A 17,062-nucleotide genomic window follows, 5' to 3' on the forward strand; every position below is an offset into this window, starting at 1 on the left:
CCTTGCAGAGTGGAGGGTAGGTGTGCAGACAGCATTAAAGGTATGTTATTCTCACAACCCTTCCAAAGAACCGTGGATAGAGCAAAATCAGCGACACAGTAGGAGCTGGGCTCATTGGTACCAGTCACCTGCAAAGGCACTGAATGCCACATCCATCTTATCTGCTTGTTGAACCTCTTGAGCATAATGTAATTGCTAAACCCCAACAAAAGAAGCACATGTTACATTCGTGCATACCTCACGCCAACAGCAAGATTTGTGTGCACCCTTCCCTCAGGAAGGGTAGTTTTGTGCCATGCAAGTTGTTGATGCATGCATTATTTTCTGCCCTTTTCTTCAATGCAACACTCAAAACTGCGTTCCCCCCAATCTCCCTAGCATTGTATTGTGCCAATCCACTATGTGTAGCAGGTGTATTGATACCTTTTACCCAAGCAAAACCCTTGTTATAACACTGCAGCATTGTGGCCAATCAGTCACTTCCAGGCGAGATGGGCCTATTATTATTTGGGAATCACACTCCTGCTCGTGAGTTTTCAGTGGTGTGGCTATTGCCCATGGATCAGTTCCAACACAGTGCTCCACGCCCATTAGAGCACCTTTTAGTTGCTGTAACATGGTGTGATACCTGTGAGGCTAATACGCAGGTAATATTGCACGTCTGTGAGAGGTCCAATCCCATGATGCAGTATGGTCAGGACCCTGAATACTGTATCCTCCAGTTTCGACATCATGGCAGAGGATTATGGAATTCATAATAAACTGCTGAGATCTTGAAGAAAAGGGATCCACCTTCACAGATGAATGCAGAGTCGGGTTAATTTACCAATGAACCTTATCTTCAGGTGTGCTGATGCAAGCCCTGAGTGACCCTCTCAAACAATCCCAATATGTGTTAAATAAAAAAACGAATGCTCAGCAAACACATGCCATGCCTTCGAGCTCTAGCCCATTTCAAACATGCATCTTTGTTGCAAAGAGTGGTATGAAGGCTGTTACTATCAAATGTATGCATAGATTGAGCCCTTGCAGCTCTGCTGCAGATCAAACATTCAGCATCTCATTTTCAACCACGTGTATGACTTTGTGTTAAACCAATAATATGGAGGAGATCTGTTTACATGGCTATCATCAACTGTAATGTATTGCAACACACAGAGATAAAATGATGAAGCATAATACACATAGGGAGGTGCCTGGAAGCTCTGCCCCACTACATATGTTCAGTGGTCATTTCAAATTATTGAAGTACTTTTCCACAACAAAAAAGAACACTTGGGTAGGGGGGGGCACTGGCCTTTAAATAGGTCGGGCATTCAACCAGTGGGTCAGCAGCATCAAAGACTACAGGGGTGGTCACATGGTGATTTTCGGGTGCCCCCATGCGTGCAATCAGTAGCCCCCTTTACCTTTCAAGCTAAGATAAAGTTTTAGAATTTCATAAAGTTTTCAAAAGTAAGTTACAAGTTATGAAACTCAGTTTTCACAAATCACTTGGACTATTCCAGAAGGTGTCTAGGGCAAGCTTCTCCCTCACTTTGTTTTAAGGACAAGAGGAAAGTCCTATCCTTGTCTTGTGGAGCTTCGTTTTATCAACAGAACTTTGTTCGAACTGAAAGCATCAGCACACGGCACTGCGAGCGCTGCTCTTGCCGTACGTGCACTTCCCTATTTCCTGGAGGAGGCGGGGTCAGTCCGTGACACGTGACCAATCACGTGACTTTCTGCCGGCTATTTAGCAAGCCTTGAGCTGCCCGAGCGGTGTATAACTTTGTCTTGTGGAACTTCATTTTATCAACAGAACGCTGTTCGAACTGAAAGCATCAGCACACAGCACTGCGAGCCCTGCTCTTGCCGTGCGTGCACTTCCCTACTTCCTGGAGGAGGTGGGGTCAGTCCATGACACGTGACCAATCACGTGACTTTCTGCCGGCTATTTAGCAAGCCCTGAGCCACCCTTACTGCGCTAAGCCCTTCTGGTGCCAAGGCCACTGGCTGTTGTGCGGCTGTTAGGTGCTGGTGGCGGCTTACCCGGACGGGAGACTGCAGAGGTATTCCCTCTTTGATCCCTTCCGGGCATCTTGCATCTATTAAGCGCCTTGAGTGATTGCACTGCGCAGGATATTTAATCAGTCCTTTGGCTTCTGTAACTACCATGGTAGCTCGCAAATTTACGTTGAAAACCGGCATGCCTGAAAATATGGTGGGTCATGTGAGCACGGTGGCCGGTTCATCATTAAAACAGTCAATTTTACCCTTTGCCACTTCCACTGGTCCCAAGCATCAATGTTCAAAATCCCTCTCATCTGGGGTAGGTTGTCATCGTATGCATGAAACCCTTCCAGGTGAGACATTGATTGTTGGGCCTCAAGAGGCCCCAATGGTTCCCCCAGCTATGACCACCGGTGGGGAACAAGAATCACCACTTGTAGTGGCCGAAACCATTTCTAAGGTGCCCGAATCTAATATGCCAGTTCGACAAAAAACTCCCCCCCCCCCCCCAGGTGTCGAGATAAGCCACATCAATCCCGAAAGTTGCGCAAGTAAACATTCTATTGCGGAAGTCACTGACACACCATTAGAAGCCGCCTGTCTTGCAGGCGAACTACATGCTGATGCTCACATGAAACCAACCAGCCCTGATCTGGTTAATTTAGCTACTGATATAAATACCAGTAGCAGACCACAGGGCACACTAACCACAGCACTCCCTATGAAACCCCTGCTGTCCTCGGTGGCTGCCCAAGTGCAGCAACGCCAAGCTTACAAGAAACTCTGCATAACGGGTGAGGTCGATGATGATGCCCTAGAGTTCATGAATTTGTCTAACAACTCCTCTTGTCCCACATGTGATGTACTATATATATGTTCAAATACAGGGGACCTAATACAGTTACAGGAAGATCTCTCACATAATACTATCATTATACTTGCTAAAAACTTTCTCTCTTCACAATCCACTCCTATTAATTCCTCAGCATCAGTTACCCTGAACAAATCTCACATTGATATTGTAAATGAATCACCATCCTTCATAGCGCCCACTCCTCGTCGTACAAGATTCCGAGAAGTCGACAAGACATCAGAATTCTTTATAGAAACAGCACAGGATAAGCGCTTCTCATTTCCGGAGGCCCCAGCTCTGAATAACACCTTGAGTGCAATGAACACTGCCTTATTAACCATTGCAAAATTGTATGAGGCCCTAGACAATAAGGTCACTCGCCAATCAATGCTCATAGAGCAATATTTCAACAAGGACCTTTTAGATGAAAATAAAAATTCCATAGTTAACGCCTCAACAAATCCTATCAATTTAATGGCCGCAGAATCTGCCAATCAGATCCAGGGGAAAAGGTGCCTTCAACCTGCGCAAACATTAATGGATGAAAAAGATAAGCCCATCGTTATAGCAGATTCTACTAATGCCTGTCACTCTCCACCTCCCCAGACTAATATTGATGATATTACACAATCATCAAGTAAATTTGTATTAACTCCAGATTCCAAATTGCCTCTGAAAGAGTCTGCTAACATTTTTGAATTATTTGCTCCAGCTGTCACCAATCCCTCATCCAAATCCTCTACCTCTCGTTGTTCTAGGAAAGATTGGAAAAGAATGAAAAAAGCTGTGCAAAAAACAAAATCTTGTACTAAAGTAAATGAGAATTCCCGAAAATGTATTAAAATCCCATCTCGACTAGAAAAGTCTGTAATGCCATCTATCCCCAAAGTTCTAACCAATGTGATTCCAGCGATCATATCACATCAACCACTTGATGATCTTATAGCCTTAGCAAAGCAGGCTGTCACTCCCACTGTCACGCCTCTATCCATGTTTCAAACTAAACCTGGACCTGGGACGCTTATGCCGCCTGATTCAAGAGTCCCAACAAGCGCCATCCCATCCACGTCAGCAGCTACCGTACCAGATCCCAGTGTACATGTTGAATCAGTCATCACACAATTAAGAGAAGAAATAAGAGCTTTGATTAATGCTTATACTGCGCATTCTTCCCTGACTTCGCAATTAACTCTTCCATCGTGTTTAGATCAAACACAAGGCATGATGAATCCAACCATACAGTCACCCATGAGTCACACTGAACAACGCCCTATTTCAAAGCTTGCTACTGCATGCTTGCCTATTGGCACACAGGCAGAATATGTACAGCCTATTGTAGCTGATCCTGCAAAATCTGCACAGATGCAAGCAACCTCTGTATTAAACCCTATACCAACTAATGATTTGCATATAGAATCCGTCTCTCAATTTCCAACTTTAAAACAAGATCTAAGGGAATATATTAAATCTTCCATTGAATCTTGTGTTTCAGAATTGAAGTCCACTAGTCAGGACTATAAACTAACTTCTGCAGCTCTTTCCTTGAAAACAAATATGTCTCAACAAAATTCTAAAATATCAAATAAACAGCTGAATCATGCCCTGACCAAACCCATGCCTTGTGAAACAAGTATGCAGAAGTTAATTGTGAGTCCTCAAAATTTGTGTTCCACTGGTAAACTGCAATTATATTCACTGAACATGAAATGTCGTACAGCACCTTTTCCAACATATGTTCTTAACAGATCAAGTATATTGAACATCTGTGCTGATATTGTGACTCTTAAAGACCTATCCACCACTGACATTGAATTTATAGAGTTTGTCAATCAAGATGACCTGTCGGAAGTTAAGATACATGTATGTTCAGGTCTAGTGTTCAACATGTTGTGGCAGGCGCGAATGTCATTATTTGGCCCAATGCCAGTGTCATTAAATTGGAGTGAGAGGGCTCGGCAGAATAAAATACTACGCAGTGTGTTTTGGTCCCCAGAGAGAATGCACAGATTCGGGATGCAAACATAGCAAAGGAACCTTTGAGCATTTGATGAGGGAATGTAGCAGACAGTGAGTGCCTTCTGGAATGAGGTGGCTGGCGTGTTAAGACTGACTTGATTTGGGATTTTGTGGCCTTTCTGGCGCTAGTTATTCATAGCAGCTATGGCAGCCAGAAAGATGTTTTTAAGAGGCTGGAAGTCAACCAAACCCCCATTTAAGGCAGAATGGATTGAGGAGTCGTGTAGGATATCTGTGACCGTGACCGAGAGAGTATTGTTGAAACAGGAAACATGTGCAATAAATGAAATCTGGGGCAGGTTCTTGGAGCTGGCTCTATAGGGCTATCTTGCACATAACTACCTAGGTGTTATAGGGTAGATGCCAGGACTAAAGAAATTGATTTGGTCGTTAGGGGTGGTGGGCCACCTGTCCAATCACTGGGACCTTTGTAAACAAGTATATTTGTAAAATATATAAAAATGAAATCTCCCCCCAGATGTAAAGAATAAAGGGACCCAGTTTGCCCGTGGAACAATTAGTGATTGCCACCAGCCATAGTGCGTGATGTTTGTAGTGACAAGACGGCTCAGGTTACAATGCCGTTGTTTTTAGACATATATCATGCCTTATGCCTTATATCATATCAAGTTTCAAATAAAGAAACGGTTAAGTTGAAGTCCAAACGGAACTTATTGGGATAAAAGTAGTTTGGTATTGTTCCATGTGATAATAACGAATGAAATTATACCGAAAACGGTTTTAACTAATTAAAAATAACTAAACAATATTGATTTTTTGGGGGGTTTCCAATTTTGGGGGTCCCCTCAACCCCTGTTTTCCTTGCTTTATTACCACACCCCAAACCCTCCCGACCCCTTTTAATTCCTTACCCCAACCCCTATATATACTTTTTACAGAAAATTCGATATTTATTAGTTATTATTAATTCGTTAAAATCACTGCATACCGTTTGGTAGGTGTCTAGTCAAATGGTCGACAGACAAATGGTCGACAGACAAATGGTCAACACAATTTGGTCGACAGGACGAATGATCGAATTTTTTGTTTAGTTATATATATTTTTTTAGGTTTTCGTTTAGGAAAAAAAGGTTTTTTTAGCAAAAAAAAGGGGGTTTGTACAAATGTGAAAAACAAAAAAAATTCGATCATTTGACATGTCGACCTTTTCGTGTCGACCATTTGTCCTGTCGGCCATTTAGATTTGACCAGTTGACCTACAACCCGTTTGGTACATAGACAGATGTGCCTAGTAGGACGTATGTGGTGTCAAATGCTTTGGTTCATTGTAATGTGAATAAATATGTGCCAGATAGATTTGTGGGGTACGAATTTTCCAATTTCTCATTACACAACAGACCATAGACTAATAGAATATAAGGCCCTTATAACATGATTGGCTATGGTGGTAAACCATGCAGGAAGGGTCAGTGTATCCTCTGGGCACTGGCGGTAGGGTCACTGTGCCCTGTGGGCAGGGCAGGCAGGTTTTCTTTGACTGTACTATATGAACAGCCCATTTCAGGCCACAGATCTCCAAGCAGTGCATGTAGGTTGCCTGTGCCCAACCCCTGTCCTGTGTGTGGTGTGGGGAGGAGTAATTATGCAGGAGTAATTATGAACACCCATGCCTCTGGTGTTAGCTCCCAAGGCATGGGTGCATGGGCTTTGCATACTGTCAGAGATGGAAATAAGAAAGAAAGAAATACAAATTCACATTTGAAAAACCGGATGGAATAAAACTAAGTTATTTGGCTCTCACCACACAACTACTTTAATTGCCTTCATTGGTTTGACGCAATTGGGTATATACAAAACTTGTAAACTACTGTCCGAGATGGACCATGTGCGACATGTAAAGCTCAATTCATTGTTTGTAGTGTGGCCATCAGCACTGTTGAAGGCCATGGCCTGCAGTTACGGTGACAATGGATAGGCTTGCGCAGGGCATGACTTGTTAAGACTACTGACAATCCACGAGCTTAGGCCATGCTCTACAAGGGTACTTCTTTAAACTATACTCACTGAAAAAAGAGCTCACAAATAACGACAAAAGCAAATTCAAGTTTTTTTTTAACGTTTTGTTTTGTAAACAAAATATCTTAAGGCCCATGTATACATCTGAAGTATATTATTCCCTAGGTTAACAGATTATTAAAATTTAAAAATACTAATTCAGACGCATTGTCAGTGCAACTCACTTTAAAAATAATATATCACATATTGACAAATCTGTGGTTCAATGTTTTTTCACCAGCCCAATTGTAAATGTTGATCTTTTCAATCTTTTACGAAATATTCTGACATCACAGTCACACACCGGCCTCATCATACAAAATGCATGGTTGTGATGAAGAAATTCAAAAGAAGAGCAAAAAGAAACAGTCAGTGATCTCCAGTCCTTTTGTGGAGATGTTCTCTCGCTGTGCTGCTTAAGCCATTCTCACCAGGAGGCGACCTTTGGCAAGAATATGCGAAAGCCAAGAGTTGAAGTGTGACTGTATCTGGACTAGTGCTCGCAACCTCACTTAAAGACAATCTGTGATTTTTTATTGAAATCAGCAAATGTGTTTAATCCGTGCAATGTGTGTTCTTTTTGAAGTTACCTCTTTCAGGCTCATTCTTACCTTTCATTGCTTGAGTGAATTGGTGAGGATTGATACAATTCTTGCAATTAACGCTTTGCCTTGGTTTGCTCTTCCTCACTGCAGACAATGCAGACATGTGTGCAGATCAGTTCCATTGTTTACTGATTATATATAGGGGGAGTAGGCAGCAATATGGTATTCCTAAATCAGGCATGCACAATCCTGATGCAAACCCTCCTGAGTTGGTAGCTCCATCATAATGGTTTTGACATCTTGATGTTCTCCTCCAAACATGTTCATGCCTTGTGCAATCATCAGCGAGGCTCTTTAGCAGAAAGGCATTCCAGCTTTGCATGCTCAAACCATTGACTGATGCTAGGAATGCTGGTCACTGTAGTCATTCCAGAAAGTCAAGAACCAGCACTCCCTCATTGCATAAGTAGTACAATCACAGTGAAGGCAGGGGGTAGCCAGCAGTCTGGCACTCCTAAGTAAGGCATAAATCACCTAAGTGGAACCCCTCTGGAGACGGGAGCTCCATCAGCATGTGCATCAATGCAGTTTCTTGTTTCTATGCTATCTTTGTTTCCTGCAACAATGCATTTGTTTCCTGTGTTAATGTTAAGGTTTTACTAGTGGCGATTCAGGGCAATGCTACTTTCTTTCCTTCTTTTCCTTTGATATGTTACACCCTAGGCGTATTGAATTGTATCACACACTGAGTGTGCAGAAACAACTGAACAACTTCACAGATTACTTATTTTTCTGGGGTTTTGGCTCATCTGATTTAACAATTACTTTAGCGTTCACAACGTCAGGACAAGGGCTAGGTGCGCCCCAAAAATGAAAGCAGAATATTGTCTGATATGTATCCTGAAACCTCCCTTTGAGGATCAAAGCAACAACCAATGCAAAATGAAACATTTCAAAATGATCTTAAATGTTTGGATCGGGCCAGATAAGTTTCATGCCAAAATCTGTGAACATTTATGGCAGAGATCAAAAGGTACAGAGGTGGCTTCAATGTATAACCGCATTTCTTTTCCAATTTCATGTCTATCAAACAGATACAAAAGGTTAGATGTATTTTTCTTTGACAGTTGATCATATGCCTCCATTTACTTGACTGAAATGACCATTTAATTAACATATATTGCCACTATTTTGACTCCAAAATCTCTTCCAGATGTGAGTGATTCAGTACCATACGGCAGTATCATTCAGCAACTAGGTATCACCTTGCAGTTCAACAGGAGCCATAATGCTGGCACATGCATGCCGGGTAACTAGACACACATGTTCCCCAGTCTCAGACACAAAAGCACTCAAGTATACATCACAGCCAGAGTATTGGTGGACCAGTGGCGAGTACACTCACCGAGGGAAAGGAGAAGTAAGGAGCGTTGGTTTAAGCTTCATCATTAGTGCTCGCTAATGGTTTTATATGCATATTTCATTATTTCAGCCATTTAAAGAAACATGACCCTTACACATTAACACAATAATAAAAACGTATCAAGCACAAGGTACTTAAAACTTGTTGCACATATTCAGGCAGTATGTTGCCTTAGAAGGTGTTTGATGCTTTAGCAGTTCAGATTATCATCTAGAGTACCCATATCCCTAGAGTGACTCAGACTGTAGTGGGACTGGTTTAGACCGCACAATTTGCCTAAATTCACTCAGTTTGACTGTCCGTAGAGGACCAACGCTATTTTCCTTTTTATTCTTTACACTTCTCCATTTACAGAAGCTGGTATTTTTATCTGGTCAAACATTGAATCCATAAATGCTCTTTGCTTCAAATCATAATATTAGTTTTCTCTGCTTACTAGTGATAATCAATCTTAATTCTGGTGTTGAAAGATGGATATAGCCATGGCACAATGACAGAAAATGTGCTGTGGTGTGTTGTTTTGTGCTCTATTGTGTTGTGTTCCTTGCCAGGATAAAACGCAACATCAATGATGCCTTTCTTTAATGTTATTAGATTTGGCTATTAGGTGGCGCTGAAAGTGCTACCTTTAAGCAGAAACTATTGTCATTAAAATAAGAGTTTTAACATAAGAGCTTCAAATGGGGGCTTTGATTGAGGGTAGCTAATGATTTTGAATGTATATGACATATGAGGATGGATTTGCGTTGTTTGGCTATGTGTCCCACCCATTTAATGTCCATCTCTATGTGAAATCTATATGATTTTCCTCCCATTCCCACCCATCTCATCCCAAACCACACCCCTGTTTGCACTCTTTGCCTGCATTTGTATTGTGTGCCGAATGTATCAACCATTTGTACTTCCAAAATGGCAGCCACCATATTTTAATGTTTTGAAAAAGTTATTTGACTTTATTGATGCTTTAAAAAATATTTACGACAGCTATGTAACACATTTCAATGTATTTTGTATTTCAAGTAAACAGGTTCATGTAATATTTACGTTTTGGTCTAAAATACCTTTGAAAGTGTTCATATAGTCATTTGAGGGGTTTGGTTATGTGTTTTTGATGTAAGCAGCACCTTATTGCCTGTACTGTGAGTGATGTCAGTATGATGTGCGTGGTTCTCCAGTCTGTGTTTGTTTACCCAGGGCAGTCATTTTCTTTCAGCATTGGATGGAAGTTAAGGATGTTAGTTTTGATATATAGTGGGTGCACTCTCTCTCACAGTGCTGTGCGTGAGGATGGTTTTCTAAAGAAATGTCAATTTTGTTTATCAAGCCCAAGGAAAATCAAAGCAGATGTCCCTTCTGCAGTCAGTGTAGGATTTTCTAGCAGGCCCCGTCGTGCAATTACTGTGCACTGTTACACCACACCTCTGTTTGTGCATGTGTTCCACACCTCAGGTTGGTACCTCAGTCTGTGGAGAGGCACCTCAGCCACTGGTGAACAGATACAGACTTGCCTCCTCCCCATACCTAGCCATACTAGTAACATCCCCGCTCCACCAGAGCGCCAAGGTAGCCCCTTCAGCCAGAGCCATGGTGGAGATGAGAGATGCCCCACACCTCCCCTCAGGGCTGCGCTAAGTCTCGTCTTCATCTAGAAATCTTTTCAGGCCTACACTGTCACCCTTGCTGCCTGTTCTGCTGATCTTAATCTCCTGTTAGTTAGCTGTCACTTTACCTGCTTCGGCTGTCTCAATTATTTTGCAATCCTTGGTGTCTTGTCTGGAATGGCTATGGGATTTTACAGCTTGATTATTAGCCAGGTTGTTGGATTGTGGTCACTTTGCTGTTCAGCAGCGAACCTGGTGCTGCTTCATGTATTCCAAAAGACTGGTTTTCATGTGAAATTAGTTTGCAACATCACAGTAAGTTCTTATGATCTTCGTAGTTGGAGTTCCGAACAACTCTGGTGTGAAGGATCATGGTTGTCTGGACCCCAGATGCATTTGGGGATTAAGGTCTGCGAGTTTGTCACTGTAGGCATACATTTTACACATTCTTTCTTCTTCTTGGGATTATATTCCCTTGGTTTTTTGTGGGTTCTTGAATATCTCTTCTTTTTCTCCAGCCATACCCGCTGTGTGAAATGGGAATTGGATGTGCTTGTGTTTTGCCTGCTCGAGCATGTTAATTTTGTGGGTGTATGAGGAGGATTTCATGTGCATTTTAGTTTAGGATGATATGTATCACTATACTGCTGGAAATGGCTCTTTCCTTGGGTGTTTACACAACAGCCAAAGTTAGACACTTTACATGGACGCTGCATGCCGAGAGCATGGGAATTGATGTGTTTTACATGCCTTGTAAAGCATTTGGTTTGAAGAGATGAGTGCGTGCAGGCTCCCTGCATAACTTTGTGCAAGATCACAAGGCCGTTCTGTGATACAACCTCCTCACCCCACATTGCCATCTGCTTTCCTCTCAGGAAATAGGTGTGGTTAAGAGATTGGGTGGGGCTTTGGGCACCAAGAAAAAGGCTCACACAAGCACTGCTTGTCATGGTCACAAACAGCACAAATATCAATTCCAAGTAATGATCTGAAATGTTCCATATTTAGCCCCCATCACCCTCCCACATGTGCCCGACCGTAGGTTGGTGGGTGAATACACATTTCACATTGATCTCCACCAAATCCTCCTTTTTGGTTTTGGTGCTTTTTGATATGGAATTTTATAATTTACTGTGAGTGAAAACCTGCATATCTTAAATTGAACACCTGTTTGCACAGTGTTATGCGTATAGCTTTCACGTGACATTGCCGTAGCCTCATAGCGCTGCAAGGCGTGCCGGCATACTTTAGTCTTAATGGAGTGCATTGTAAATAAACAATGTCATAAAATACTTAACTTCATGCTTTGATGTTTTGAAGTATTTCTTTATACTGTCTCAGTCATCAATGTAGCAGCCCAACAGTTGTTAATAGAGTTCTTTAAGTATTTGGCCACCAATCAGAACCATGATGGGTTAAAGCTGGCATCACAAGGAGCCCTTAAAGCTGCCACTAACCACTGTCAACCTTAAATCATAGCATAGAGTTTCATATAACCCCATCCATTTCCTTATAACTACTACTTCTGAAAATGTTGTTGCTTTTTATATAGTGCTGATTTCCCCAGCTTTATTGCACACCTGCACCTCTTATTGCATCCTCCTTTAAAACTGTGCACTCTCCTCCTTGCACGCTGGTGCCTATAAATTCAAAAGGCAAAGAACAGTAAATGCCAAATCTATTGGCATTGCCAATGCTTGTTTTTAGTCTTGTAAACAAACTTGCTTGCGCACTTAAATGCATTTTCAATTTTCAATTTCTCTCTACTCTGTTGGATTGACAGTTGGAGAGGAGCAGACTCTCTCTCTCCCTCTGGTGACAGACAGGTGAGATTGTCATTCAAGGGCATGTGTTCTGCCCTCCTGTCCAACATTGTAAAAGTTAGAAGCATTGTTCATTGAGGCAGCAAGCCTACCCTTATTATAGGCAGGTACATTAGAAAATGGGGCACATGGCACAATTATTTAGGGCTAACTAGATGGGTGTAGAGATGCACTCAAAGCTTACTGAGATTCAGAAGTGTGTGTTCAGTTGTCAAGAATTATTCAAAGATGTTTTAGGTGCTCCCAGTCCGATCTTGGCTACAAGATCATGAAACAGCTGATAGAAATGGTCCTTTGTTGTACATCGGAGGGTAGGACTCAGGGCCCACTTTAAACAATATAATTATTAAACTATTTTTTCTAAAAGGTGATATCAATGATTCAACCTTCCAAAATGGAAAACAAGATTTTTACTAACTGGTGCAAAGAAGAATATTCAATTGATAACGTTCAAAATAGACAAATATTTAACATCTCACAAAATTGAAGGTAAGTGACAAATGTTACATACAATGCTTATAATTTTTCTTTGACAGGTAATGAATCAAAATTATTGATTTGATGTGAGGTAGGAAAGTTCAGCCACCAACGTGTTCAATATTTCCCAGTGTCAAATAGAGTTACATATTTAAAAACAAAAGCTATCTCAAATAGGGACAAATCTTCACAGTTCTTGGCGAGAGCAGGTCTCTCTCGTAATCATCTCCTATCAATTTACTATGTGTTTTGGGCTGTAATGCTCCCTCTCTTCTCCTTGATCCCCTGACCATTTGGCATAAATGTTGCCTCAACGAAGCCTGTGAACACCAAAGCATCTCAACTCAAGACACATATGCTATTGACAGCATTCCTTATGACACCTTCCTTCACATCTCCACTCTTCTATGTACCAGGCATGGGCATGCCATTCAATCCAATGCCTTCTTGCACCCCACAAACACTGCCTGGCCCATTTGCTGCCTGCGGAGTTTGATATACTCCGACCCCTCACCATAGATTCAAGAAAGATCTCCCCTTGCTCGATTAGCTATTGAGAGTGGAAGTGGAGCAGGTTATTGTTAGCAGTTTTAAACATACGCTGGGTAATTTATACAACCTTCTGTTAAATTATTTGATCATTTTAGGATATCAGCTGTCAATTGACAATGCTAAATTCAATATATTAGACAAAAAGGCATCATAGCTTGTTTAACCTGGTGACAACTGTTTTGTCATTGGTCTGCTCAAGATGTGCTGGTGAACACACCCAGCACTTCAAGAATATGATAAATTAGTTTTTTATTTTTAGTTTAACGTTTTTTTTATTGTGACATAGTTTATTCAGCTTTACACATAAGTACAGAAGAAGAAAAAAGAGAAGCAGTCCACCATCACAGCATTCCACATATATTCCCTCAGAGAAGAAATGAGTCCATTTATATAGCACTGTAAAAATCGACTCAACTATTCTCCACAGAAGGGTTAGATAAACGGTGCAAGCATGATTATTGCCACTCAAGATTAATAAATCTCCAGAGATATCACCCACCATCCCTGCTGCTCTCAATACTTCCAGTCTTAGATTGTCAAAGAGTGGCAATCACATAGCAAGTGTCTTACTGTTTCCAGTACATTAGAACCATGTAGAAGACAATCCCTGTTGGCCCCTGAGGACCGGCACCAAGCATCATGGATTTCCCCTGATTTAGCCCTGTTAAATGTTGATTGCAAATACTCCCAGACTAGATAGTTGCCAATGAATTGCTCAATATAAGCAGGTGATTTATTTCTAAGGGCTATGTACCTCAGATATTAAATGACCGTATGTTTTGTGTATAAATTGATCATGGCCTGCTCAAAGTCATACTTTGCTAAAATACCCTTCATAGTTTTTTTTAAATAAGGGCAAAGGAAAAGTGAGTACATGTTCAGGTGCTCAAATTAACAATTTCTTAGCCTGATTAATGGTTTTCATCAAGGTTTCATGTGAGAAGAAAGCTTTATCTTTAGAGAAGAGTTAACGGAATTCATGAGGAAAATACACCTTAATTCTTTGAAGATAAAGTAGATTCCAACGAACCAGACAGTGGATTACACAATAAATCAAACTTCTGCCCTCCAATACAGTCACAGACCACGGAAGCTCGAGTATTTGAAAATAGGGTATTACAAGAACTTATGGCCCTAGAGAAAGACACAGAACAAGAGAAGACCTTCCAAAATTTAAGTCAAGAAGAGAAAACCACATTAAAGGGACTATTATTCAATGAATCGATTATAATACGTAAAGCTGACAAGGGAGGTGCCACCGTGGTTCTCAATAGAAAAGATTACATTGAAGAATGTACGAGACAACTAGGAGATGGCAATAGCTATCAACAACTAGATGACAATCCTACACAGAAATTGGAAGCAATGATCCATCTGGAAGTAACAAAAGCGAAGGAGAGGAGATGGATTACGAAGAAAGAAGCAGAATTCCTACTAGCAGAAAAGCTGATGATACTGCAATTTTACATCCTCCCGAAAATTTACAAAAAAAGTCTAACTAGACCACCAGGGAGACCAATAGTGTCAGGTTGTGAGTCCGTGTTAGAACCCCTATCTAGGTTTGCGGACCATTTTATGCAACCAATGGCCAGAGAGATGTCCTCCTATGTAAAAGATACCACACAAATTATAAAGGAAGTAGAAGGAAGACCATTTAGCACATCTGAAGAAATTCTGATATGTCTTGATATGGTATCATTGTATACTGTAGAGAGCCTCACTTGAGGTTTTGGAAGAAAGATTACTGATGGGGAACAGGAACACAGAAACCCCGGCTTTGTTTATCCTTTGGTGTGCCAAGGTGGCACTAATGGAAAATGATTTCCATTTCAATGGATGCTATTATAAGCAGACACAGGGAACGGCTATGGGGGCTACATTAGCCCCGAGCATTGCAAACTTTTATATGGAGGCGTTCAAGATAAGTATGACCTATGGCGACAACAACCCTTTCAGAATATCATAACATCCAGGTCTGGAAGAGGTACATAGACGATATTCTGCTTATTTGGAAGGGCGAAGAGAGTGAAGCAATTTCTTTCTTCAAGTGGCTGAATGAACAAAATCAACATCTTAAGTTCACCGAAAGTTACAGCAGAGAAGAAGTGAATTTTCTGGACATAACAATAAAAGTTGAGACCAACAAGGGGGAACTTTATGTTAAACCATATAAGAAGCCAACCGATCGTAATGCATTATTGCATTATACCAGTTTCCACCCAAATCACACGCAGGACAACTTGCCTGTTGGACAGTTTTTGCGGTCGAAGAAAAACAGCTCCAACAGGGAAGATTACAGAACAGGGGCCAATAAATTGAGGGCGAATTTATATGAAAGAGGCTACCCTAAAAAATTGACAAACCGGCGATGAAGAGAGCAGATAACATCCATCGGGAAGCGATACTTGAACAACAACCGGTATCCAAAGAAAAAAAGAATGATAAATTGGTCTTTGTAAATACGTACAGTAATCTGTCAAATCGGATTAGAAAAATCATATACCAAAACTGGAAAATTTTGAAAAAAGGAAAAATCCCATTAGAAAAACCACTAATAGCTTTCCAAAGAAGTAGGACCGTGAAGGACCAAATAATGCGCAACAACATCACAAAGCAGAATAAAATTCAACCAACACTTACAGAGAGCTGGGGAATGAGAGCACCAGTGAGACACGTTCCATGTGGCAGTTGTGTTTGCTGCCCGCAAACAAAGAAGTCAACCCAAATAGACCTAGGACTTACAAATGAGTGGAAACAGAACACATTAACAAATTGTAATTCTAAATTTGTGGTTTATGTGGTATGGTGCCCCTGTAGAAAAATCTATATAGGGAAGACTGAAAGAAAAAGAAAAACCAGGATGACAGAACATAAGAGCTGCATAAGGAACATAATTCACTGTGCACCTATGTTAGGGCATTTCATTGAAATGGTCCATAAGGCAGATGAACTAAAGTGGTCTGTGGTTTATCAGGTGAAAGCAAGTAATGATATTAATGTCGACAGTAAGAAATTACAGACAAAGAAAAATAACTGATTTTTCTAACAAAATGTGCGAGATAGGTCTTAACGAAAGAGTAGAATGATGAAGTTGGGATCACTGGTAATGGATGCTATAATGTGTACCACTTTGAGAGCTGGATGACATCGACTGGATAAACAATGAAGCATTACATGCAACAATAAAAAGTGAGGAAAAATATCATACTAAAGGATAGTGAAAGAATATGAACAATGTGACCTTAATATGGCTATAGAATAATAAGCACTAAGAAGAGTAGGGTCCTGAATACAACATGCTACAAACCATATTCATGATGTTCGACAAATAATAAAATTAAGTTTTCTTTTGTAAAAAACTCACAACAAAACACTACCCGATGGTATGGCCTTAGACCACCTCTTTTCCGACATGGCGTGTGACAGCCAGGAGAATGTGGGGGCGGACACATATATCGGGGGTAACAACGTGGGAGTAGGAAACGGGAGCCTTGCAGTTCGTGCGCAGTCTGTAACAAAAGGCTAAGCAAATACGAGGAGTTGTGAAGAAAAAGAAAAAAGGACCTACAATTCCAGAATAATGACGTGATGGCGCGTCATTGGCTAAATGTAGCCGTGCCTAGCAACAGAACTGACTGAAAATAATACGGAAATATTAATGCGCCAGAAAGAGGAACTAGCCGAAATACGTACAAGCCCTTCCGGATGAAAAAAGAAGCAATGGACGTCGATAGAGGCGATAAAAATGCCGACAACGATCCGTG

The sequence above is a fragment of the Ambystoma mexicanum genome, chromosome 10 (genome assembly GCF_040938575.1).
Source record: "Ambystoma mexicanum isolate Mex_15411 chromosome 10, UKY_AmexF1_1, whole genome shotgun sequence".
Classification (NCBI taxonomy): domain Eukaryota; kingdom Metazoa; phylum Chordata; class Amphibia; order Caudata; family Ambystomatidae; genus Ambystoma; species Ambystoma mexicanum.